The sequence below is a fragment of the Geotrypetes seraphini genome, chromosome 10, assembly GCF_902459505.1.
Source record: "Geotrypetes seraphini chromosome 10, aGeoSer1.1, whole genome shotgun sequence".
Lineage (NCBI taxonomy): Eukaryota > Metazoa > Chordata > Amphibia > Gymnophiona > Dermophiidae > Geotrypetes > Geotrypetes seraphini.
In genome coordinates, this window is record NC_047093.1 from 81,943,809 (window position 1) to 81,969,667 (window position 25,859).

A 25,859-nucleotide genomic window follows, 5' to 3' on the forward strand; every position below is an offset into this window, starting at 1 on the left:
TTAAGAACACTCACAATCTGCCCATGATCTGCTCCTGGCCGTTTCTCTTTTCCTAATTGGTACACTACAACTGGCACATACTTTTTCTAGAATTGCATTTTCCAAGTTATCCCCCCCCCCCCCACCACCCTTTTACTAAGCCACGCTAGCGGCTGCCGTGGCGGAAACTGCCCTAAGGTCCATAGAGATTTAAAGGGCTTCAGGGCCTTTGCCATGCAGCAGCTTTGTAAAAGGGAGGGTATGTGTGTAACTTTTATTTAATGCCAATTAGTGTCAATTACAAGATGTTAATTTCCAATTATCGGTGCTGATTAGGCTAATCAATCAATTAAGTTGTGTATGCCAAGATTCTGTTTGCACCCGTTTGTGCGCATAACTTAAGGAGCCACATATAGAATTGGGGGAGTCAATGTAATTAAACTCTGGAATTCGTTGCCTGATAATGTGGTGAGAGCTGTTAGCTAAACAGGGTTTAAAAAAGGCTGTGCTAATTTCCTAAAAGAAAAGCCCATAATCCATTATAAAGATGGAAAATCCACTGCTTATTAATTGCGATTAATCATGCTGTGTGTTAGCGATTAATCATGATTAACCACAAATAATATATAGGATACTTTTTAAGAAAATGTCCACCAAAAATTCCTGAAATCAAGCATAAACCCCTTGTTTATCTGTAGTTTCATCTTTATCTTTCACCTACTACCTAATTCCCCATTTCCTTTTTCTGTATTCAACCTCTCAGCCCTCATTAGCCTCAGCCCCGTCCTAGTCTCTCCTTTCTCTTGCTTCCAGGCCAGTGTGTTTCCTCTTTTCTTTTCCTTCCACTCATTCCTCATATCCAGTAACTCTTTCCCTCCCTCTGCATCCAGTTTCCCCCCTCTCATCCTCAATCCCTCACTTGATCCCTCCCTTCCCTTCCCCAAGCTCAGCATCTCTCTTCCTCCTTACACCCCCAATGAAGCACTGCTGCTCCTGGCCTGAAAGAAGCTGTGGTACATTTATCACACCTATTCTCCACCCCTAGCCATGCCTACTTTTCAGGTAGTCATTGTTAGGCATCAGAGTGCACCTCAGTTTAGGCATTGCTCTGACTTCTGCATGGAACTTTCAGTGATTTTTTTAAAATTTAATTTATGTCATTTAACTTCAATTACATGGTCAAGTACCGTGCCATTTAAGCTAATTAATATAATTTGGGTTGTGTGCAGATTTTAGTTAGGCATCGCAAAGCATCCATGATCCAGTGTGCCTAGCGATGCATAGCATAGGTACCATGTATATAATCTGGCCCTTAGAACTGTCTTTTTTAACCATTATCGTGCAACTGACTCCTGTCGCCTAGAAAAGCACTGCTATTCCATTCAACCTTCCATATGACTGCACAAAGGCCTCAAAGTCATGTGGTTTTGATTAAAAGCCCACACCTCCCCCACATATACACATACACACATTGCCTTCAAAGACTGTTTTTAATTTAATATTTTTATCCAAAGCTGCAGAACTCAAATAATTTATTTTGCTGTTGAATCAAAACTGATAGCGGGAAAGGAGTCAGCACAGACTGAGCATTTCCTATTAAATTATGCTCTTGATGTGGAAAGCATATGAATTGATGTTATTTTGGCTGATGCAATTTGTGCATGCGTGTGGGCTTATACCACCATGTTGGCTGATAATGCAGCATGTACCGAGGCCCCTGGGAGAGAGCATTTTGCAAGCAGGACAAGAGGAGAAGGCAGGAAAAGTGCAAGGCAGATGCAAGACAAGATTTTGAGATTAAACAAAAAGATCCATATGGTGAACATGAGGGTGACACTAAGTACCGTGGTTACAGCTTTTTATGAGAAATCTCACATCAATCTAAAGCTTATTGAAATCTCAAAACATCTGGAAGTGGCTTATGTTGGTAGGTGAAGGGCTCAGAAGAATGAAAGGATATTTGAAAGTGTGCTGTAATTTAGATTAAACATCTTGTGTGAAAACATGTCTTTGAATACAGAGGCCTGGATCTTTCTGTACTAAATGATGGTGTTGCTTTCAGCAAGCATTGAAAGGGTGCAGGTTCAAGATCTCGAGTGGTTTAAATAGACGTGGTGCCAACCTGAAGGGATGGAAAACATCGGTGTAAGGGTAAACCTTTGTTGGATTCAGAACCGACTTAACCATTAGGCAAACGAGATATTGGCCTATGGTAACTGCTCCTATAGTGTGGTGAAAAGCAGCTACAGTCAAGGTAATATTACAGGTCCTGATATGCACTCTAACTTAGAGAGCCATTAGCACATATTTTGATACAGAGGAAGGGTAGGTAATTTTCAAATAACCCATTGATTCTGGTAATTCACCTTAGGAAATTATCTTATTGGAGGCAATTTTAGAACCAGTCACATAAGTGATGTGGGCACCGGGTAGAAGCCTATTCTGTAAAGGAATGTAGATACCTACTGCCTGATATTCAGCACCATTTAGCTGGCTGAGAATGGCTCCTGGTTGTCTAAATAGTGCAAAGCGGGAAACAGCCGTCTCGCTGAATGTCCCGGTCACTGACTAGCCGTTCTCTGCTTGCTGTTCATCAGTGTGCTGGTTTAAGGGCGAATAAACCTTTGTTCCAGGACTATTTCTGTCCCCTAGAACGTCCTTATGGTCTTCCTTGTTGTTTCTCTGAACAGTGGCAGGGCTAACTCTTGCTGCCAACCCCCGTGTATCTGGGAATTGCTCCCTTTCCCAGCCACAGCTGTCTGCCCGATATTTAGGTCTATTTAGCTGTCTGTAAACAGCTCCTGGATATCAGCGGATAGCACTAAGCTGGCTATCTGCTGATATTCAGTTAAAGATAGCCGTCTATCTCCTGCTGAATATCCCGATAAGTAGCTAGGCCGATCACTGGTTATATAAGATTCCTACACTCTCCTCTGATCCTCCTCTCTTTCCTCTCTTTGCTTTAGTGCATCAAAGTATAATTAAAAGCAAACAGGCAGCAGTATAAACTTTCAATATTCTACAATTCTCTAACCTCATAATATTTGCACTGCCGAGGATTACTACACTTTAGGGCTCCTTTTACGAAGCCACGCTAGAGGTTTTAGCGCAAGCACCGGATTTTCGTGCGCTATAGTGCGCGCTAGCTAAAAATCTACCGCCTGCTCAAAAGGAGGCGGTAGCGGCTAGCGTGCGGGTCAATTTAGCGTGCGCTATTTCGCATGTTAAGGCCCTAGCGCGGCTTTGTAAAAGGAGCCCTTACTCTTTATCTAACTTTATTGAGCACTTAGGTCCGGATTCTATAAATGGCGCCGCTCTCGATGACTATCTAAAACCAGCCACTGATCACGTATCAATCGTGCTGTTTATAGAATCACGGGTTTGTGAAAGGTAGGCACCGGAAATGTAGGCTAGGGTTTTCAAGGCCTACATTTCCTGTGCCTAACTTTTAAGTGAATTGCACCTACAGATGTGCTTTATGGTGCCTTCCAGCATTAGCCACACTTACAGTGCTATTAGGCATTCTACGCCTCAGTAGGTGTGTTTCAGGTGCCATTTTGTTAGGTAGGTGACTATATTTTTCTTTTAAATGCTTTTTTAAAAAAAAAAAAATAAACGGCATTTTAAACTTAATTTAGGCACATAACTTAAGGTGTCGTTTATAGAATCTGGGCCTTAGGAGCCAATATTAAGACCACAGAAGGGAAGCTAGCTAACTCCCATGGTTGACACTGACCACTGATATTCAATGCCAGGCCATTTCTGGTGACTGGCATTGAATATCCAGTCTATCTTGAGCCAGCTCAAACTTAGCCAGCTATGTGAATTTTAAGCTCTGGCCAGCTAACTTATAGCGGCCCAAGATAGACCAGATTTTTGCGCTGCCCAGTTTGGCCACTGAGTTAGGACAGTCAGTGCTTAAAATTGGCAGTTATTATGCGATATAGCTGGTCAAGTTTAAGCTGCTAACTGCTAATATTTGATGGAGAAAGCAGCCTCTCATCACATAAGCCAAACTGCTTAAAAATAGGACAGCTATTTATGTGGCCTGATTTAAGCGGTGCTTAACCTGACTCTACAGAGTTAGTTATCTGCTTTTAAATTTGGTGCTAGCTGGTCATGTTCAGTAGAGATAATCTGATAACTATGACTGAAAATGACTAGATAACCATGAACAAGCGATTTAACCAGGCAGAAGCCATTTCCAGCTGGATAAATCATTTTGAATATCATTTGGCAAATTTGGGCATGGAACCCAGATACGTGTGTAATTATTCAGTTGGGTAATAACCAATTATTAGTGTTAATTGGAATTAATTAACACTAATTTAGATTTACATGCACATCTGTCCATGCGCTATTCTATAACGCTGCACAAAATATCTCATCCGCATCCCAAAAGGAAGTGAGGCCTTGGGAGGGGCATGAGTAGGTCAGGAGCATTCCAAATATTTAGGTGCTGTGTAATAGAATACCAGGATTATTCATCCAACTTGTGTGTTAGGATTAATACCAAGGGCTCCTTTTACAAAGCCACGCTAGGGCCCTGGGAAAAATCCACACTAAGGGCACCCTTTTCAGGGTTAAGCGTTAAGCGTGAAATAGTGCGCGCTAAATTGCCACGCGTGCTAGCCGCTACCGCCTCCTTTTGAGCAGGCGGTAGATTTTCAGCTAGCACACGCTAATCCCGTAGGTGCGTTAAAAATGCTAGCACACCTTTGTAAAAGGAGTCCTAAGTTTCAGCAGAAATGAGTCCTTGCACCCAAAGTTGGCTGCATGGGTGCACTCTAAGTTCTATTCTGAAAAGGGTGCCCTTAGTGTGGATTTTTCCCAGGGCCTAAATTTGAGCATTATTTACAACCAGTTAATCTGACCCTATATACCTGTGCAACATGTATTTTGCTGGATCATGTTGATTTTCTCTCTCTTTTCCCCTCATTCCCCATTTCTCTGTAATATCTCAGAACAATTTCTATTTAAAGTTACAACAGGCAATTGGATTCTTTTCTACTCTTGACCATTGTCTTGTTTGGTCTGTGGTAAAAATATCTCACATGTATCCCAAAATTGTTTTAGAGGTTATAAAAACAAGGTACTGGGTTGAAAAAAAAACAAAAGTGAGAAACCAGGAAAGAAAGAGAAATATGATTTGCTTTGTTAGTTCACAAAAAAAAAAAAAAAAAATCAAAAACAAAGGAGATACAGGTATCCCACGAAAATAGTCCAAGTAAACAAAAAGAAGGAACCCAAGCATGCCTCCAAAACAATAACGCAGTATAATCAAGTCAATCAGCTCTTTATTGTAGAAATATGCCTACAGGACTCAACACGAGTCCAATAAAATCAGAATATCCAAAATCGTATACTAAAAAGCAAACAAAATAGAGCATAGTCTCAGTACTACTATTTTATTACATTCAGCAATGCACACGATGAAGGCTTACTGCTGAAACACGGCACATGTTGAGTTCTGTAGGTGGATGTCAACAATATAGAGCTGATTGACTTGATTATACCTTGTTCCAGATGCCTGCTTGGGTTCAAACTTCTTTTTGTTTGCTTTGCTTGGTTAGTTGTCAGCATCTGGTCAGGTCAAGGGGAATGTGTGCAGCTTTGCTTTCAACCTGCAGTAATTATTCTCTCCATTTCAAACCAAGTAAAAACATACCCAAGCAAATGATCTTCATGTGTCAGTGTATTTTGCTTTTAGTAAGGTGTCTATTTTATTTACTTAAAAAATTTATTCCCCACTTATCACCTAAGTGGGTTACAATAGAAAACCTAACGAAGGGACACAAGATGTGCTTTCATTCTCTGCATCTGTGAACCAACCTCTCATTTATGAAGCTGCATTAGGCTTTTTTTAAAATCACTGGCTGTAGTTCTGACGCTCATAGAATTCCTATGAGCGTCGGAGCTAATACCTCCGCGGTCAGCGATAAAAAATGCCTAGCATGGCTTCATAAAAGGGGGACCTTAATCAGAGTCTTGCAAGGAACACAATTTAGAACTCTTCCAAGAGGAGAGCAGATGAAAAAAGAAACAGGTACACCAAATAGCCTTTGAGCAGAAAAATGTGACTTTAAGTCATTTCTGGTGTCCACCTTAATGTTCTCAGAATTTGTCCTAAAATCTATTTGTCCCATTTTGGTAAAATTTAAATGATCAGTTTATAGTAAACACAGATTTTTTTGTTGTAATTAACCATTCTCAGTCCACCAGGGACCACAAATCACTGGAGGTCATCTGGAGTTTTTGCTATCTCTATCTTCTTTTTAGTATAATTTATGTCTTGATTTGTCAGTTTTTTTTAAACCAAATTTTATTTTGGGTCTGTTGGCTCTGCAGCACAGCCAGTCCAAGGGTATCTGATGTTCTAGGTGAAATTTTTGCCATGCTGTCTCTCTCTCCCCCTGTACTTGAACATTTCCCCTTCCCTTCTCTATACCCATCATGCAGGTGGCCAGCATCATCTCTTTTTGTCCTCTCTTCTTTCCCAGTGGCTAGAAGCTTCCTTTCCTCTCTCACCTCTCACCCCAGTTGGCCAACTTTCATCTCCCCTTCCCAGCCCCTACCCCACATACAGCATCTCTCTCCTTCCCTTCTCACTGCCAGGAATGCCACTACCACTATTACTCACCTACCTCCTCCTGGACCAGCCAGAAAATTAAAGAAGCATCAACACTGTGTGAGCCCTGTAAGCGCTTATTACTGCTACTACTTATCATTTCTATAGTGCTTAGGTTCCATCTACTGAATTCTATATCAAGACTCTCTCCAGCCCATCATCAACCAAACGGCCATATACGGAAATAGACCGTGCAAGTGTGCCCAGTACTGGCCTTAGTTCTTCAATATATACCATTATTTTCTGATTCCAGATCCTCTGTGTTCACCCCACACTTTTTTTTTAACTCTGTCACCGTTTTCCTCTCTACCACCTCCCTCGGGAGCATATTCCAGGCATCAACCACCCTTTCCTTAAAGAAGAATTTCCTCCAAGACAATCGGAGGACAAGGACGCAGAATTAATTGAAGACATTGAAAATATCACCTTTTGGGGGGATGTTGTTCTGCTAGGGGACTTCAACATGCCTGATGTAGACTGGAACACACTCTCAGCGACAACTTGTAGTAGCAGGAGGATATTAACGTCCATGAAGGGAGTAAGGCTCAAATAAATGGTACTAGAGCCCACTAGGGCCCAGGCCATCCTGGACCTGGTACTTACAAACGGGGAAAGCGTCTCGGAGGTCTCGGTGGGAGAAACGCTGGCCACCAGTGACCATAACATGTTATGGTTCAACCTTAGGAAAGGCTTCCCTAGATCACAAACAAAAACGAGGGTACTCAATTTCCGGGGCACTGACTTCGCATGCATGGGAGATTTCGTCCATCAGACGCTGCAGGCCCAAGAAGCATCTGATAATGTGGAAGCTATGTGGTCAACCCTAAAATCGACCCTTCACGAGGCAACTGTCCGCTACATAAAATCGGTAAATAAACAACAAAGAAAAAAGAAACCCCGATGGTTCACTGATGAGGTCTCGTACCTCGTCAAGGAGAAGAAAAGAGCATTTCTTTCATACAAACGCACCGGGGAAAAAGAAGCTAACATCGAATATAGGACAAGGTCTGCAGCGGTCAAAACAGTAGTCAGGGAGGCCAAAGTTCGAGTGGAAGAAACTCTAGCAAAGAACAATAAGAAAGGGGACAAATCCTTCTTCAGGTATATTAGTGACAGGAAAAAGAACACAAACGGGATAGTACGCCTTAGAACGCCAGACGGGAATTATGTGGAAACAGATTCCGATAAAGCCAGACTACTGAATGATTACTTCTGCTCAGTCTATACCTGCGAGGCACCAGGGCACGGGCCACAGCTGGAAGCAAAGCAAAGCAAGGAAGACCCATTTCAGAATTTTGAGTTCACACCAGCTGATGTTTACAGCGAACTGTCAAGACTCAAGGTGAGCAAAGCCATGGGACCGGACAAATTGCACCCAAGAGTGCTCAGAGAGCTGTGCGATGTACTGGCGGAACCGTTGGCATGCTCTTCAATCTCTCCCTAAGTAAGGGGAGAGTCCCCCTGGACTGGAAAACAGCCAACGTCGTTCCTCTGTACAAAAAGGGATGCAGAGCAGAGGCTGCGAATTACAGACCAGTGAGTCTCACATCAATAGTGTGTAAACTCATGGAAACACTACTTAAAGGTAAATTAGACACGATTTTGGACGAGGGGAATCTAAGGGATCCCAGTCAACATGGATTCACTAAGGGTAGGTCATGCCAATCCAATCTTATCAGCTTCTTTGATTGGCTAACAGGAAAGCTAGACTCGGGAGAATCTCTGGACATAGTGTACTTGGATTTCAGTAAAGCTTTTGACAGCGTCCCACACCGTAAACTGTTAAGCAAGATGAAATCGATGGGGTTAGGTGAGACACTAACTGCATGGGTTAATGATTGGCTGAGTGGTAGACTTCAGAGGGTGGTGGTCAATGGCACCCTTTCTGAGACATAGGATGTGACTAGCGGAGTGCCACAGGGCTCAGTCCTGGGTCCATCCCTTTTTAACATATTCATAAGGGACTTGTCCCGAGGGCTTCAGGGTAAAGTAACACTATTCGCCGATGACGCCAAACTATGTAATATAGTAAGTGAAAACAATCGGCAGGATAGTATGACGCAGGATCTGCTTACGTTGGAAAACTGGTCCTCGACATGGCAGCTGGGCTTCAACGCTAAGAAATGTAAGGTCATGCATCTCGGCAGCGGAAATCCATGCAAAACTTATACCTTAAATGGAGAAACACTAGCTAGGACTTCAGAAGAACGAGACTTGGGAGTAATCATCAGTGCAGACATGAAGGCTGCCAAACAAGTAGAGAAGGCCTCATCCAAGGCAAGGCAAATGATGGGATGTATCAGTAGAAGCTTCATCAGCCGCAAACCTGAAGTCATAATGCCACTATACAGAACCATGGTGAGACCTCATCTGGAATACTGTGTGCAATTCTGGAGGCCACATTACCATAAAGACGTGCTTAGAGTTGAGTCGGTTCAGCGGATGGCCACTAGGATGATCTCCGGGCTCAAGGGTCTCTCGTACGAAGAAAGACTAAACAAATTGCAGCTCTACACATTAGAGGAACGCAGGGAAAGGGGGGACATGTTTGAGACATTTAAATACATCACAGGACGTGTCGAGGTGGAAGACGACATCTTCTTTCCCAAAGGACCCTCGGTCACAAGGGGGCACCCGCTCAAACTCAGAGGAGGGAAATTTAATGGTGACACCAGGAAGTATTTCTTCACAGAAAGGGTAGTAGATCACTGGAACAAGCTTCCAATGCAGGTGATCAAGGCCACCAGCGTGCTTGACTTTAAGAATAAATGGGACATCCACGTGGGATCCCTACGAGGGTAGAGTTAAGGAACTAGGTCATTAGCACTCAGACTTAATGGGGTGGGTCAGAAGAGTGGGCAGACTTGATGGGTTATAGCCCTTTTCTGCCGTCATCTTTCTATGTTTCTATGTTTCTATGTTAAGTCTACCATCCCTCAACCTCAAATCATGCCCTCTGATTTTACCATTTTGATTATTGAGAGCTTCTATACCGCTACTAATGACTGGGGAGTCAATTCAGAGCAGTCTACATTAGCCTCTGCAAAGGCACTACAATGCATGAGCTTCACTAAAGGTGTTATGATACATTAGCTTCTGTAGAGAGGTTACCATAAGGAGTTGTGAGGTGTTACAATATATGGGCTCTATACTGAAATACAATTAGCCTGTGGCGGTTAGAGTTATTAATACCGGCATGATTATGCCATAATCCATCATCCTACTTTTATGCACATGTTTATCTCTGGAAAAGATTTTGTTCTACATTAATACCTTTCAAGTATTTGAACATCTAAATAATAGTGTTTCCTCTTTACACATAATCCTCCCCAAATCCTATATAATAATACCCTTAGTGCGCATGCACACTTCTATCTTTGTGGCTCCGTGCGTCCGTAGCTCTGTGGCTGGCAGAGAAATGTTAGAGAGTGCGGTGCATGCACGTTCGGCGCATGCGCACATTGGGAGCTACGAGGTGGTTTACTTTCCTGTGTGCCGGCTGCCCTTTCCAACACAACGTGTGATAAAAAAAAAAGATAGGTGAGAAAGTGGGCAGGGACATTTTGACAGACTGACAGAAATAGAGACACACACACTGAAAGACAGGTAGGTGGGAGTGAAAGACACACATAGAAGTATAGAGGGCCAGGGAGAGAGATTGAAAGGAAAAAAAAAAAACCAGACAGCGAACAAGGAGACAGAGACACACAGAAAAAAAGACAGACAGACAGCGGGCCAAGGAGACAGAAAGAAAGAAAGGCAGACAGACAGAAAGCGGCCAAGGAAAGAGAAAGAAAGAAAGACAGGCACACACATCTATTCTAGCACCCATTAATGTAACGGGCTTAAAGACTAGTAATAAATAATGCTTTTAGATTTGTGTTCAAATTTGGGCATATACCCAATTTTCATACACAACTTCTTTGAATAACAAGCTTTGTAACAAGAAATTATTAGTGCTAATTTATTTTAATGTAAAATTATGCAATGACCCACAACTATAATTTACATGTAGCAACAAAAAGGTGGCATAGAAGTTAGAGGATCATGGGCAGATTGGGGGAGTCCAGGGATTCAAGACAAAGTTAGACAAGTTTCTGCTGAACTGGAATGTACGCAGGTAGGGCTAGTCTCAGGGCGCTGGTCTTTGACCAGAGGGCCGCCGCGTGAGCGGACTGCTGGGTACGATGGACCACTGGTCTGACCCAGCAGCGACAGTTCTTATGTTCCTCACGGTTATGTGCACAACTACAGAATAAGAGACATCCATCCTAACTTTAGGCAGGAGCTTTTGCATAACGTTACTGCAAATAGACACACTTAAAGTTAGACAGGGCTTAAAGTTATCTGCCAGCTTGCCTGTTCACTCCTGATGTTTCATTAGCCGTTGATTGGTAGGAAGACATTAATACTTGCTTGGCTGCTCACTACATAATATGTTCTCTAGGCAACCACTTAGTTAAAATGGATGCCCTTGCCCTAAAGTTTAGAGTCTGTATGTACATGAAATGTTCTACTCAATATATATGGTTTGTTAATGTACCTTCTTGGAATCTAAGTTCTATCCTTTCTCATCTTGAATGAAGTGTGATTTTGCAGAATTAATGTATGGGTGAAGCTCTATTTCAAGGATTGGTATTAGACGTGCTAGCTGGAGCCCAGGATAGTATATGAGAAAGGGATCCCCAAATCCATCTGAATATGCTTCCTTCATATTCAGGCAGGCTTGGGGGATCCCCATGGAATCTCTACATCCCTGTCCCATCCCGTAAGTTCCGGCCCATTCCTGCAAGCTCTGTCTTAACTGCACAAGCCTCAAACACTTATGATTTTAAAGTGTGCGAGGCTTGTGCAGATGAGAATAGGGCTCGCAGGATGGGGCAGGGACAGAGCTCGTGAGGATGGGATGGAGATAGAGAGATCCCGTGGGGACAGGGAAAATTTGTCCCTTGTCATTCTCTAGTTTGTTTCTACTTTCTTTATTTTTGCTTGACTTTGTACTTGATTTTGATATAAGAACAGAGACCTTGAACACAAGCATTTTTGTACTTATACCTGGGGAGAGAATAAAACAAACCCAAGCACATAAAGAAAGGATTAGAATATAAATCACTGATTAGATTAGACAACTATTTATAGAGAGAACAACATCAAAACAGAGTCAGAACAGCCTGTACCAGTGATTTAACTTTGCTGAACTGATGTTTGATTGCAGAACAATCTTGCAAAAGGTAAAATATGTGAACAATTTTCTATTGTACGGTTGCTGTTCCCCTTTTCTGAGGGGGATATATTTTAAATGAATAGATCCTTAGTGAGGGCTGTTGACTTTCTTGGGTGACCATTTATACAGCTTGAAAATGTTCATGCTGTTTCATTTTTTTGGGAGGAGTGTTGGTACTGTTTGCACTGTACTTGTATAACCTTGTCTTATGACTTTTGTTTCTTGTTATGACTGGCTGCATTATCAATAAAAATTATTTTAAAAAAAAAAATAATAATTACGCTGGGAAGACTTTATATTTTTCAATGGAAGGTATATGAGAAGATCAGACTCAAGGTACGTAAAGGGAAAGCAACCAGCGAGGGAGGAAGTGGGGCCCTTGGATGATGGGGATAGAAAGGGAGTAGTGAGGGAGGAAAAAGAAATAGCTGACAAGTTAAATGACTTCTTTACGTCGGTCTTCACGAGGGAGGACACATCCAACATTCCGGAACCAGAGGAAATAGAAAATGGAGATCAAGATAGCAAGCTGGTCCAATTAGAGGTGAGCCAGGAGGATGTCCTCAGGCAGATAGACAAGCTAAAGAGCGACAAGTCGCCAGGTCCGGACGGCATTCACCCAAGGGTGCTCAAGGAATTAAGGAATGAAATAGCAGAGACACTTCAGCAAATATGCAACCTATCCCTAAAAACTGGAGAGATCCCGGAGGACTGGAAAATAGCTAATGTCACGCCCATCTTCAAGAAGGGTTCGAGGGGCGACCCGGGAAACTATAGGCCGGTAAGCCTCACATCGGTCCCGGGAAAGATGATGGAGGCACTGATTAAGGACAGCATCTGTGACCATATCGAAAAAAATGGACAGCTAAGGTCGAGCCAGCATGGGTTCTGCAAGGGTAGGTCGTGCCTCACAAACTTGTTGTACTTCTTTGAGGGGGTAAATAACCAGGTGGACAAAGGTGAACCCATAGACATAATTTACCTAGACTTCCAGATAGCCTTCGATAAGGTACCACATGAGCGGTTGCTCAGGAAGCTATGGAATCATGGGGTGCACGGGGAGGTCCACCGATGGATCAAAAACTGGCTGGCAGACAGGAAGCAGAGGGTTGGTGTAAAGGGCCATTACTCGGACTGGCAAGGGGTCACGAGCGGGGTTCCTCAAGGATCGGTGCTGGGACCGCTCCTGTTTAACATATTCATTGACGACCTGGAGGCGGGAACAAAATGCGAGGTCATCAAATTCGCAGATGACACCAAACTATTCAGCAAGGTTGAAACCACGGTTGACTGCGAGAATCTCCAAAGGGATCTTACGACATTGGAAGAATGGGCGAAAAAGTGGCAAATGAGCTTCAATGTAGGGAAATGCAAGGTCATGCATATAGGGAGAAGGAACCCGATGTTCACTTACAAAATGGGGGGATCAATGCTAGGGGTCAGTAATCTGGAAAGAGACTTGGGAGTGATGGTAGACACGACATTGAAGGCGTCGGCACAATGCGCCACAGCCTCGAGGAAAGCAAACCAAATGTTAGGTATCATTAAGAAGGGTATCTCGACCAGAACGAAGGAAGTCATCCTGCCACTGTACCGGGCTATGGTGCGCCCGCATCTGGAATACTGTGTACAGTACTGGTCACCGTACCTCAAAAAGGACATGGCAATGCTTGAGGGAGTCCAGAGAAGAGCAACTAAACTGATTAAGGGTATGGAAAACCTTACATACACTGACAGACTGAAGAAGCTGGGGCTGTTCTCCCTGGAAAAGCGGAGACTCAGAGGAGATATGATAGAGACCTTCAAGATCCTGAGGGCATCGAAAAGGTTGACAAAGACAGATTTTTCAATTTGAAAGAAACCACAAGAACAAGGGGTCACTCGATGAAATTGAAGGGGGACAGATTTAAAACAAACGCAAGGAAGTTCTTTTTCACACAGAGGGTGGTGGACACATGGAACACCCTTCCGGAGGCCGTGATAAGAAATAGCACAGTACAGGGTTTCAAGGATGACCTGGATAGGTTCCTGGAAGACAAAGGGATTGAGGGGTACAGATAAGAGCAGTGGAAGGTTTAGAGATAAGTGTAGAGGTAGGCATAAAATTAGTCAGGGACCGCTGACCAGGCAATATGCCTGATGGGCCGCCGCGTGAGCGGACCGCTGGGCTGGATGGACCTCTGGTCTGCCCCGGCGGAGGCGACTACTTATGTACTTATGTACTTAGATGCCTAGTGGATAGAGCTAGAACCTCCGCTCCCTGAGGTTGTGAGTTCAAATCTCACACTACTCCTTGTGACCCTGGTTAAGTCACTCAATCCTCCACTGCCCCAGATAGATAGATTGTGAGCCCACTGGGGCAGATAGGGAAAATGTTTGAGTGCCTGATTGTAAACCACTTAGATAATCTTGATAGGTGGTATATAAATACCTTAAATAAATATTTGCTCATGTTCCTCAGATAAAGGAGAAGAGAACAGGACAAGAAATCTCGAGACTTCTGGACAGGTCTATATTCTCACACAGAGTACATTTTCAAAGGTTTCAGCAATGTTTAAGCAGGCTTAAGATAGAGGCAACTATTTATGCATTCATTTTTTTTTAGCCTGTCCTCCCAAAGGAGCTCAGAGCAGGTACTTAAGCATTTTTTCCTATCTGTCCCAGTGGGCTCACATTAATGTTCTTGGGGCAGCGGAGGATTAAGTGACTTGCCCAGGGTCACAAGGAGCAGCACGGGGTTTGTACCCACAACCTCAGGGTGCGGAGGCTGTAGTTCTAACCCAGACATGGGCAACTCCAGTCCTCGAGGGCCGGAATCCAGTCGGGTTTTCAGGATTTCCCCAATGAATATGCATTGAAAGTAGTGCATGCAAATAGATCTCCTGCATATTCATTGGGGAAATCCTGAAAACCAGACTGGATTCCGGCCCTCGAGGACCGGCGTTGCCCACCCCTGTCTAACCACTATGCCACATTCTCCTACCTAATCAGTCACTAGTAGCATTTATACAGTACATGTAAATGGCAATTTCAGATAGCTACTATCTAAATATAGAGATCGATATCACACAGATTTCAGGTGTGTGGTCTGGGTGTGCCTTTGGTGGGTCAAAAATCTACAAATGAATTTGCCATTGTACAAAGAGAATGTACATTTATGGAAAATAAATTTCCCCATCAGGTTTTTCAGCAGCTGAAAGGCACACCCACTTTTTTTAAAAATGTGTTCCTTTTGTTCAGGGCTTTATAAAAGGGATTAAGGGGGAAGTTATCAAGCTATGATAAAAGATGAGCTTCACCACTCCTTGATTTACTAAAGAAGCCACCAATCTGTGCTCTCTCTGTACCACAGGTAGCTGACTCCTATGGTAAAGGGACTAACATTATCTGTGAGCCACCTTGGGAGCTTCGGGCCTCCAAGCGACTTAAAGTGGCTGGTATCCTGAAATTACCCTGCTGGCTAGAGACCCTCACCTCAAGAATGAATGTTCCTCTTGGACTCTCCACCATATAATTTGTTTTTATGTAAGATTTTATGGTTTTAATATGATCTTTTATATGTTACTGTTCTCCAATAGTGTCCCCTGAAGAAGACATCTTCTAATATGCCGAAACTGGGATCTTTGTTGGGACGTTTTTTTTTTTTTTTTCAAATAAAGACTTATCGATTGAAAAGAACATAAGAACATAAGAATTGCCATTGCTGGGTCAGACCAGTGGTCCATTGTTCCCAGCATTCTACTCCCGTGGCGGCCCCTAGGTCAAAGACCAGTGCCCTAACTGAGACCAGACCTATCTGTGTACGTTCCGGTTCAGTGGGAACTTGTCTAACTTTGTCTTGAATCCCTGGAGGGTGTTTTCCCCTATAACAGCCTCTGGAAGAGCATTTCAGTTTTCTACCATTCTCTGGGTGAAGAACTTCCTTATGTTTGTACGGAATCTATCCCCTTTTAACTTTAGAAAGTGCCCTCTCGTTCTCCCTACCTTGGAGAGGGTGAACAACCTATCTTTATCTACTAAGTCTATTCCCTTCAGTATCGTGAATGTTTTGATCGTGTCCCCTCTCAGTCTCCTCTTTTCAAGGGAGAAGAGGCCCAGTTTCTCTAATCTCTCGCTATACGACAACTTCTCAGCCCCTTAACCGTTTTAGTCGCTCTTCTCTGGACCCTTTTGAGTAGTACCGTGTCCTTCTTCATGTACGGCGACCAGTGCTGGACGCAATATTCCAGCTGAGGGTGTACCATGGCCTGGTACAGCGGCATGATAACCTTCTCCGATCTGTTCGTGATCCAATTCTTAATCATTCCTAACAATCTGTTTGCCCTTTTCGCCGCCGATGCACATTGCGCGAACAGCTTCATCGACTTGTCGACCAGTACTCCCAAGTCTCTTTCTGGGGGGGAGGGGTCTCTCCAAGTACCTTCCCAGACATCCCCCTTGCCTTTTCTTTTTACTTTGCTTGTACCGCAAGATGAGGGGCTCTTCTGCCTGTCTGCCCTACTACCTAATTGGCAATTCTTATATGTCTATATTTGTATTCTAGGACAGAGAATCAACAATACTTCAAAGTGGAACCTTCCAACTTTGTATCTGTTTTATCATGTCCTCTGTGAGAAGTTCCCTAATCCCTATTTGTCCTGTTTGTTTTAATTAGATTGTAAGCTCTATTGAGCAGGAACTATCTCTTATAAGTTTAATGTACAGACTGCGTACATCTAGCAGCGCTATAGAATTTATAAGTAGTAATAGTGCTTATTTTTTCCCTCTTTCTATGCTGGCAAATACATATGAACTCTTGCGTGTCCTTATATTTTACAAATGGCTCTGTTATTCAGTAAAATACTGTCAGAACTGAGCACATCATAATCTGAATATCTGAAGTCTGATCTCAACTTTCTATGTAAAATGGACCTTTATATAATGTAACACTTGAGACAAAATGAATTTTCCATGAACTGGGTGGCAGCCCCCAGGTGAAGAAAGAATGAAGATAATGCCAAAGATGAATGCATCATCCTCTTCAAACATGTTTCATGTTAAAACTACAAGGAAATACCAACTTTTCCCACAGTATGATTTTTAATTGATCTGAAAGCACTGGAGAAATGTTTTTTCGAGTTGCAACCACAAATAATATTTCAACTCTGCTGCATCCCCTAAACAATGGATTTCCTTTTCTTCCTCGATGGGTGATTTGTTTTGCATTAATGCCTTTCATAACTCATCCATTTCCTTATTAAAAATTAATGCTCCACACTGACATAAACAAATGAAATCTCTATTATTAATGCTTTACATAGGTAAGACTTTATAATAACAGATTCATCATAAGAGACTGTTTTAATTAAAAGACTTGCCTATTCACCAAACTGATTACAGACAGATCTTAACAAATTTCAGTTTCAGGAAACAAAGCTGGTGAACGCAGTGGGGAAAACAGTACAGTTTTCTTTCTCTGTTGATAACCTTCACTTCTTTCCAAGTGGTGCTTGCACTTTTATTATCCAGTTTCATTCACAACCACTTACATAAAAAAGTGAATGCATCAATTAATTATAGGAATAGTAACATACCCTCTCTTCTATGAAACCGCGCTAGCATTTTTTAGCTCAGAGAGCCGTGCTGAATGTCTCGCGTTGCTCCCGACGCTCATTGAGTTCCTATGAGCGTCGGAAGCAGCGTGGGCCATTCAGCGTGGCTCTCTGTGTTAAAAAAACACTAGCACGGTTTCATAGAAGAGGGAGATAGTATGATAAAGATATCATTAATTCATGATTAAATTGTCTTTCTTTGGCATTTCTGGGACATAGATTGTAGAAGTTTGCCTCGCACTGTCCTTAGGTTCCCCTGCAGTTGCCATAAAAGCCGACTCTAGTTTATCCGAACCATTTTCTCATTTGCAGGATAGGGACTGTAAAAGTCTGCCTGGCACTGTCCACATGTTCCAGATTGCTGAAGTTTTCATCAAAGCCCTCTCCAGCCCATCCTAAACCAAATTGCAAGATATGGAACACAGACCATGCAAGTCTGCCTAGTACCAGCCTTATTTCTTCACAGCTGGAGTTACATTACATTAGGGATTTCTATTCCGCCATTACCTTGCGGTTCAAGGCGGATTACAAATGGATTGTCCGGAGATTAGAAATATTTAGGGAGTAGATTGTACATTTCTTTGAGTTGTTAAGGATTACATCTGAGTTGTCATGATATTGGAAGTTCATATATAGTAGTTGTAGATGATGCAGGTGATGCTTGGGACATTTCTGATTGTGGTAGTTCGGTTTTATGTGTTTTATGAATAGAAGGTTTTTTTTTTTCTTTTTTGAAGGTCTTGTAGTCTGTGGTCGTGGTCAATAGGTTGTAGAGTTGTGGGTTGAGTTTTGCAGCTCGAGTGGCCAGGAGGTTATCATATAGTTTTTTCCTTTTGACGTTTTTGGTTGGAGGGTGTGTGAATGGTACGTGGGTTCTCCTTTGTCTGGTTGAAGTGGATTGAACTAGTCGATTGTTCCAATAGGCTGGGCTGTCTCCGTTTATTGCTTTAAATAGTAGGCAGTAAAATTTGAAGTGCATTCTCACATGTATTGGGAGCCAATGTGAGTCGTGGTATGCCTCTGTGATGTGGTCGAATTGCTTCAGTGAGTAAACCAGTCTTAGGGCTGTGTTTTGTATTGTTTGCAGTTGTTTTATCATGGTTGTTGTACATGGGAGATATAGTGTGTTGCAGTAGTCTATCAGGCCTAGGATTAGGGATTGTACCAAGAGTTGGAATTGTTTTCTGTACCTACCATCTAATTAATTGCAATTTTCAATTAATGGCATCAATTAAGGTTTTTTAAATAATTAAGTTGCACACCTAGGTGCATCTGTCTAAGGGCCTAACTATAGGTGTCATTTATAGATAAGCATTATCCCAGCGCCTTATTTTGAGTGACCTTTACTGAATTCCCCTCCCCCCATGTGATTCAAATACACTCTAGTGAGGATCTTCACATCACTGGAAATGAACGTGGTTATTTTTAACTACTCTGCTGAAGGACGTTTCATAATCCAGAATCTACTATAGGTGCCTTTGAAAATTGTATTTGAAATATTTCACAATCCAAGGCAAAACTAGCCTGAACATCACACTTTCAAGGAATATTTATTACTCAGTAATTCACAGGATATTTTGTGATGAAATCACTGGGAACTGTGTGAACAGAGAAAAGATTTACCAATAACCATTTTAATAGCATTAGAAAGCAAACTTGTCTGAACACACTGCTATACTCCCGCCTCTCCCATGTTTTATGTGGTCCTAGGTTGTCTAAAGGGTACAAACTGAAAAGCCAGTATGTCTGGAAATCCTCAATACCATAATATTAATAATTAAAATAATTGACTAGAGTGAGAAATACTTTTGAAGACTTATTCTCCATGTGGATGATAGTCAAGGATTAGAGCAAAGTTAGAAAATGCTGGATGGGCAAAAAAAAAATAATTAAAGAGTTGAACATGGAACAATGTCCAGCCCTGAAAGAAATCCTGAACAATACTCCCCAAAAATGAAAGATTTTGCCTTTTAAGAAGCTCTGTCCTCCAGGCAAAGAGTCAGTGGTGTAGTAAGGGGGAAGGTAAGGTGGGTGATCTGCCCCCGGCACCATCTTGGTGAGGGCGCAGGCACCTCTCCTCCTCTCTGCTCCCCACTCCTTCCCCGTCTCCTCCCCCCCCACTGCTGTGCATTTGTGCCACTTCCCCTCTCCTGTATCTCTGTAATGTTCCTGAATCTTAGATTGGCCCATGTGCCTAAGGTCCCTCCCATGGGCAGGGCCTTAGGCACCTGGACCAACAAGAATCTTAGGTTGGTCCCGCCCATAGGCACATGGGCCAACCTAATATTACGGTTGGCCCAGGTACCTAAGGTCCCTCCTATGGGCGGGCCCTTAGGTGCCTGGGCCAATCAGGCCTTAGGCCGCTCTCTGGTACATCCCACAATGCACTGAGAAGGGGCAGGCCCACCATTCTGATGGCCACTAGGAGGACCCGTCCATCCAACAAAAAAGTTTAGAGGGGGTCTGGGAGGGGTCCAGGGGTGGTTGGGTGGGGTTAGGAGGGGTTCTAGCGGGGGTACAGGAATCTGGGTGGGAGTGGAGGGGGATATGTGGGGGTGGCCCTGGCTGATCTACAGAGGGGGGTGGGGGGTTTCCAGCAGGAGGGATTGGGCATCCCTCCTGCTGCGTTTTATAGGGAGGAGGGTTGCTGAGCAGGAGGAACTGGACATCCTTCCTGCTGCAATCATTCGGTGGGTGGGGGAAGGAAGTTCTGGCAGGAGGGATTGGGCATTCCTCCTGCAGGTAGTCTTCATGAGGGATAGGGACGGGTTGCCATTAAACTTATTGATAAGCTCAGCGGCAACCCGATTCTCTAACTGGCATCTGTAACATGGACGTCAGTTAGAGAATCGGGTTCATTGTAGGTGGGTTTAGGTGCAATTCTGTATAGGATGCCCGTCGGCTTCTGAGACCGGGCGCCCTATACAGAATCCGGGCCTAAGGCTATGATTCTATAAAGGCATTTAAATCTGTAGGCACCCAGGAAAACAATATCTTCTGCATGTTAATCAAATTTAGGTACCATTTGTAGAATCATGCCTACCGGCGCCTAAATTGAGTTAGGCAAGCTTAGGTGCCAGAATATTAAGCCAGGATTTTCCTGGCCTAAAATACCAATGCCTAACATAAACACCTACCAGTGCCTAACACTTTCCATGCCCAGAGTCCACCCCTAACCATGCCTACTTTTCGTATAGGCTCCTTGGTGTAGGTGCAAGTAATCACTGTGCCGATTTCTGTGCGGAACTTAAATTAATAATTTTAATTGTTTTGTTTTTAATTGGCTTTGAATGGAATTTTCAATTATCACACCAAGGCCCTCTTTAATCAAGCCTCATTAGGGTTTGTTTGGTTTTTTTCCACCAGCCACTGGGGTAAAAGCTCCACGTGGCTTGATAAAAGGGGACCCAATTAATTTAATTAAAAAATGTTAAGTTCCACATGTAAATTGGCTAGGTGCTGCCAATCTAAACACCATTTATAGATTCAGACCCTAAAAGCCCATAGGTATAAAATGGGCTTTAGGATTCAGCATACACTAATTCCTTTAACATGCATTAAAGGTGCGTTAAACCCTAATGCTTCTTGAAGAATCCCCTCCCCTATATTTCTGTCTCATTTGGCTTAATGTTGCTTAATATGCTGTCTGCCTGTCAGTCGCATAGTAAGGGGTGTGTGGGAGGGGGGGTCCACCCCGGGTGTGGTCTTCCTTGAGCTGCTGGCATCCCTCCTGCTCTCCAGCCCCCTTCCCACTCCGCACCCTGCTGCTCGCACGCCCCTTCCCTTCCCCCCGTACATTTTTAACTTTGGTGCGAGCAGCCATGAACTTGCTTCGGCACTCTCTCTGACATCACTTCTGGGATCCGTGCCTAGGAAGTGATGTCAAAAAGAGTGCTGAAGCTGAGGTGAACATCTAGTTCAAGGCTGCTCGCGCCAAAGATTAAAAAGGTACGGGGAAGGGGCGTGTGTGCTTGGCTTGAGGAGTGGGGAAGAGGGCGGGAGAGGGATTCCATTGCCCCGTACGCCACTCAACACCACTACGCCACTGCTGCCTGGAATGATATTCTTTCAAGCATCCAGGTAATAAATAAATTATTAAACCTACTGAAATGCCATGATGGGATTAATTTTACTTTTTGGTGGGTAACAGTGTGTACCACTTATAAGTATGAAAGGATGATGGCGGAACGTATGGGGAATAATAAGTCCTTTAATGATGTATCGAATCCATTGACCAATTTTATTGCATTATAATTAGGGTCATGTTTCTTTCTTTTTTTTTTTTTTTCATTAGATTCCTTGCATATCCAGGGAGGGTGGGTGGGTGGGGGTGGGAAATGTATTTTGAAGAATTAAATTATTTTATTATACTACTGAAATCATATCATATGTATTATTGTTTTAATAATTAAGATAAGGAGGGGAGAAAATGAATATTTAATGTAATAATTGTATAGTTAATAGTGTTTTTCATGCAGTATTTCTGATTTACCATTTGTATTGCACTATCAAAGTTAAAAATCAATAAAATTAAAAAAAAACAACAACCTACTGAAAGTTGGTCTATCTGAAGCTTACAAGATGAGCAAATCAAGACAGATTTGTACCAGATCTGCATCCATACCATGTCTAGACTCCAGATCATGGATCAAATTGAAACATACATGACTATAGAATATAGAATGCCACCTCTATGTAAAGAATACAAAAGATAAGGTGAGATCAGGCTTGTTATGAAGAGACAGAATTTAAGGCTTTAATGATACAATTCACATTTTAACAACATTCTCTCTGCCAGCTCTACCTGTGAATGTGGTGCCTCTTTGCAAACTGCAAATGATAGTGTTACAGAATATCGTGTTTTTTGTTTTTATGTTTAACAGCGTTAGTAAACTCTGAGCTTCATTAGATACCTAAAGTTTACTTCTGTTCCTTGTTAAATATGATCGAGGCTTCCATTTTTAATGTAAATTTAGGTGTTTAATTTCCAGCTAATTCAGTCAGTGATGGACAACGTTTTCTGTACTCATCTGGCACTAAAGCCAGAAATTCAGTGCTGGGCCCTGTGCAGGCTTCGGTGTCCGATTTCTGATTTTTTTAAAGCCAGCCAGCGCATGACTCAGTTGAAATTCTTGGAACGTCTATACAGATTTCATCAAAAATTAGATACTTGAGTGTCATTTTTGATTTGCAACTATTTTTAAGGAGCATGTTCAGGCTATGATAAGGAAGATATTTTTCAAGTTAAGCTTATTAAATAATCTTAGATCATACCTTTGGGGAAGTGATTTCAAATTCATTCTACAGACTGTAGTTTTGTCTAGTCTTGACTATTTTAACCTTGTATTGCTGGGTGTACCTGTGACTATGATATGCGTGTTGCAGGTCCCTCGAAATTCAATCATCAGAGCACTTTTTAAAGTGGGGAAGTAGGAACATGTGTCATAATACTGGCTAAAAGTAGAATATAGGATTGAATATAAATTATTGTTGTTAGTTTACCTGTGCATAAACCGATTAGCACCAAATTATTTAGTGGATAGTATTCTACCATATATACCGCTTCAAAAGTTACGCTCTGTTGATCATAACGAAGCTGCAAGTAACTAGAGTTAGTACATTTTCATGCATAGATCCTCATGAACGCAATGAAATTCCCTTATATCTATGTCGGCAAAGAAATCTGAATAATTTTAAAAGACTATAAAAAATTGAACTAAGGCCAGTACTGGGCAGACATTATCGAGACGTTCAAGTATCTCACGGGCCACATCGAAGCGGAAGAAGATATCTTCTTTTTCAAGGGACCCACGGTAACAAGAGGGCATCCGTGGAAAATCAGAGGCGGGAAACTACGAGGTGACACCAGGAAATTCTTTTTCACTGAAAGGGTGGTTGATCGTTGGAATAGTCTTCCACTGCAGGTGATTGAGGCCAGCAGCGTGCCTGATTTTAAGGCCAAATGGGATCGACACGTGGGATCTATTCACTAGGCAAAGGAAGGGGAGGGTCATTAGGGTGGGCAGACTAGATGGCCCTTATCTGAAGTCTATTTCTATGTCTATGTTTCTATGTTTCTATGGTCTGTGTCTGTATATGGCCATTTGGTAGAGGATGGGCTGGGGTGGCCATTTGGTCTGTGTCTTATATGGCCATTTGGTGGAGGATGGGCTGGAGAGGGCTTCAATGGCCGGGAGGGTGTAAATGGGCTGGAGTAGGTTTTAATGGAGATTTCGGCAGTACCAGGTAGAGCTTTGGATTCTTGCCCAGAAATAGCTAAGAAGAAAAATTTTAAAAATTTAAATTGAATCAGGTTGGGCAGACTGGATGGACCATTTGGGGTTTTATCTGCCGTCATCTACTATGTTACTATGTATGTTACTATGCTTAGTCTAAACAAAATAAAACAAAGGGAGTGATAGGACAGGGTACAGTATTGGAGTTCAAGAAGGGATTAGACAATTTTTTGAAGGAAAAGGGTAATAAAAGGGTATAGATAGAAGGCTAGTATACAGGTCCTGGACCTGATGAGCCGCCGCGTGAGCGGACTGCTGGGCATGATGGACCTCAGGTCTGACCCAGCAGAGGCACGACTTATGTTCTTAATCAAAATTGAATCATTTTTAACCGAGAAGGTGCTCAGAACCAATGGATGGTAAGAAAATCACCAAACCAGGGACGAACCCCTATAAGTGCTTTCAAGAGTCTATCATCACACCATCTTCAATCGGTAGAAAGTTTTATATTGTGTCTGAATAATTATATCATTTTAAAGTGTCCATTTCTTAGTGAAACTGTTATCTTCAATAAATTAAAGTGCAAACATGTTGAAGAACTTAACTTGACAATAAAGGTGAGGTAGTTAGGAAGTTGTCTCACTCCAGCATATGAGTTCAAAGACTGTGGTTGGATCATTGGAAGAGGTAGGTTTCTCTGCTTTCCAGAAGTTCATTAGACCTTCCAATGATTGGAATATAGCTCTAAGACCTGGGTTTACTGTTTTAATATCCTTGGCTAGCAAGGACTGTATAGAATTGGTTTACCATGATGGTTTTACCTCCTATAAGGGGAATTTTGAAAGTGTGAGTCAGGAGAAGAAGGTTCAAAAGGAGCCTAAATCATGACTGGACATGTTTTGACTATTTACAGAGGCTGCTCTTGAACTTCTCACCTTTTAACCTACCTTCAGTCTGCTGTCACTTTCTATGGATTTTGGCGACATCATTGAAGAGTTTTCCATAAGAAAAGAAAGAAGAAAGTTATTGTAAAGTTTCTTATGAGTATTGTTTTTAGGCCAACGGATTTGCAATTATAGTTTAATAAATGTTTTAGATTGCTTCAATACTGCCACAAATCCCAGTTTACTAAAGTGAACTAATTAACATACTGGCTTGCAAATGGGTGTGGGCATTTAAAATGTTATTGCATTGGTTTATCATTGTATGGTATTGTATATTTGACTTGCCACTGTTTAGTGGGAAGTGCGAAATCAAATGGAAATCCCACAGTACTCTTTTATATACATATGGAAAGGGTTCAGAGTTTAAATCTTGGACAAGTAGGTGGGAACGGAAGGAAGGGTATATTTGTTCAGAGATGTTTGGGGGTTGCATCGAATAAAAACTATACACTGGCACTGGTATGATAATCGTTGTTGTTTGTTTTTAATTATAAAATAAAAGAAATAGAGAAATACAGGAGGAAATAAAGAGGTAAATAAGAAAACAGGTAAATAAATGGGGGTGGGGCAGGAGTGGGGCATGGACAGGACATGTGCGTGGCATGGGCGGGGTAGGGCTATGGCACCCAGTGTACTTGTGTGCCTAGGAGCCCTCAAAGAATTAATGCTGCCCTGCTTGCACATGCAGGTCGCTGTGCACTGCCTCACCATATGGTGTGCATGCAAAAATAAATAATCAACACTTCACAGATTGCACAGGGGAACAGCACATTTTTTCTGAAATGGTTGGGAATGAGGCCATTCTGGAAAATGGATTTTTTCCAGATAGCGGGTGTTCCTTCATATGTTAAAAAAAAGAAACAGAAGTAAATTATTGAATATAAAAATATAGGGTCTGAAATTCAAAAGGGTATAAACAAGGCAGGTGAGGCTTCTAACTAGTTAAACCATGCTAAGTGGGATAGAAGGGGGTATCTAGGAGTACTTAAATGGCCAGAACTGCTACCGTGTTTCCCTGAAAATAAGACACCGTCTTATATTAATTTTAGGCCCAAAAAAGGTACTAGGTCATATTTTCAGGGAGGTCATATTTTTTTCATGTATAATGATTATCTCTCCGTTCCTCTCCACCACCCCAATTCTTCCTATTTCCTTTCTCTCCCCCACATGTGCAGCATCTTTCCTCCCCTATCACCCGTCCCCTTCCGCAGTATCTTTCTATCCCTCCCTCTCCCTCCCATCCCCTTGTGCAGCAGA

At 42.4% G+C, this 25,859-nt stretch overlaps 1 long non-coding RNA gene across 1 annotated transcript in view; it reads left to right on the forward strand.

Moving 5' to 3' along the window:
• The window catches only part of LOC117367451, a 49,871-nt gene extending 24,815 nt beyond the window's left edge, over positions 1 to 25,056 (forward strand). The window contains exon 2 of the long non-coding RNA XR_004540767.1: positions 24,572 to 25,056. This is a non-coding gene — a long non-coding RNA (uncharacterized LOC117367451). The remainder of the gene's footprint in view (positions 1 to 24,571) is intronic.
• Positions 25,057 to 25,859: the final 803 nt, after the last annotated feature.